The sequence below is a fragment of the Calidris pugnax genome, unplaced genomic scaffold (assembly GCF_001431845.1).
Source record: "Calidris pugnax isolate Ruff unplaced genomic scaffold, ASM143184v1 scaffold20, whole genome shotgun sequence".
Lineage (NCBI taxonomy): Eukaryota > Metazoa > Chordata > Aves > Charadriiformes > Scolopacidae > Calidris > Calidris pugnax.
Window position 1 is genome coordinate 26,885,293 of NW_015094510.1, and position 1,328 is coordinate 26,886,620.

Sequence of the window (1,328 nt, forward strand, 5' to 3'; positions counted from 1 at the left end):
AAAAAAAAAAATCTACTGTTATTTTGATTTCCCTCCCCTAAACAGGCCCTAGGCGGGGGGAAGCGGCCGGGGGGCCCTCTCCCAGCCTTAGTTCGCCCACCCTGCCCTTCAGTTTGGCCCTTTTCCCCTCACGAAGCCCCTAATTTCTGTGTCCCCCCGCGCCTGAGAACGGTGGTGAGGGACGAGCGCCCGGCCCGGCCCCGCCCCGGCCTCCCCACCGCCTCCGCGGGCGGCCAGAGGAGCCGGAGGCGGGCGAGGGGCGGGTTAAAAGCGGCGGCAGGTGAATGGGGAGGGACCTTAAAGCTGCGGGGAGGCGAAGCTGGGACCGGCCGCTCCTCAGGCACCCGCCGGACCCGCGTTGAAGCCCCGCCGGGAGCTCCGGGCGGCGGGGCTGACCTCCCCCTCTGCGGCTTGTGGGCTTTGCTGAGGTGAGGGGCGCGGCGGGAGCGGGCTGGGCCGACGGCGGGGGAGGCCGTTTCCGTGAGGCGAGGGCCTGGGGTGGGGGGAGGAAGCGGTGGGCCTCGCCGGGCCCCTGTGCTGCCGCCGCCACACTTGTTGCACCCCGAGGTGGGTCCGGGACCCTCGGCTGCGAAGCCGGGAGCGCTGCCCGCCGCGGGGAGGGAGCGGGGCCGCCCGCGGGGGCGGGCCGGGGCCGGCGGAGGGGTCGGTGTGCGCTCCCCCCTGCGCCGGGCAGGGTTTGCCCCCACAGCTCCCGGTTTCCCTTCCCGGGCTTCAGCGTGAGGGGGAGCGATTGAACCCCGCCACTGGTTTTAATTGCGAATACTCTTGTCGCTGCTAGTTATCCATTTAACTGCCAACAATCTCTATTTTTATTCATATTCTCCGAACAGGGCTTTGCAAGTACGTTATGTGAAGTACCCGGACCAGCTAAAACACCAAGCAAAATACAGGCTTCTGCAATTACAGGTAATTTGCGACACGCCTACAGACGTTAAGAGAGCTGCATGGAGGTAAACAGCTTGCATCAGTAAAACTGACAGGTCCTGTGAGCGTCTGATCACACACTGGAAACATTCCTCAGAATTACAGGGGGAATGGGAAATGAGAGGCGTGAGTCAGAAATAAACGTATTTCTGAGTATCAGGGCAGGATAAGATCTCGTGGAGCCCTCCTCCAGCCCTTAAATACAAGGTGAGGGAGGTGTTGGAGCGAGGGCAGGAGCCGGGCTGACCACAGTAGCTGGTAGCTGACTGCGTTCCTGTGGTGTGCTGGCCGTGCCTGTGCATCCCGTCATTGGGCTTTCCTACATTGGGTGCTACTTTTCCAATCTCTTATGTTGAAGAATATCCTCTGCCCCCCCCCCCCCC

At 62.8% G+C, this 1,328-nt stretch overlaps 1 protein-coding gene across 2 annotated transcripts in view; it reads left to right on the plus strand.

The window, feature by feature from the left end:
* Positions 1-263: 263 nt before the first annotated feature.
* The window catches only part of LOC106902596 (gap junction beta-6 protein), a 22,778-nt gene continuing 21,713 nt past the window's right edge, over positions 264-1,328 (plus strand). Inside the window, exons 1-2 of one of the 2 annotated variants that reach the window (XM_014966206.1) lie at positions 264-428; positions 852-927. The gene's annotated coding sequence lies outside the window, so the exon portion shown is untranslated. The remainder of the gene's footprint in view (positions 429-851; positions 928-1,328) is intronic. The other variant, XM_014966205.1, reaches the window with a different exon arrangement.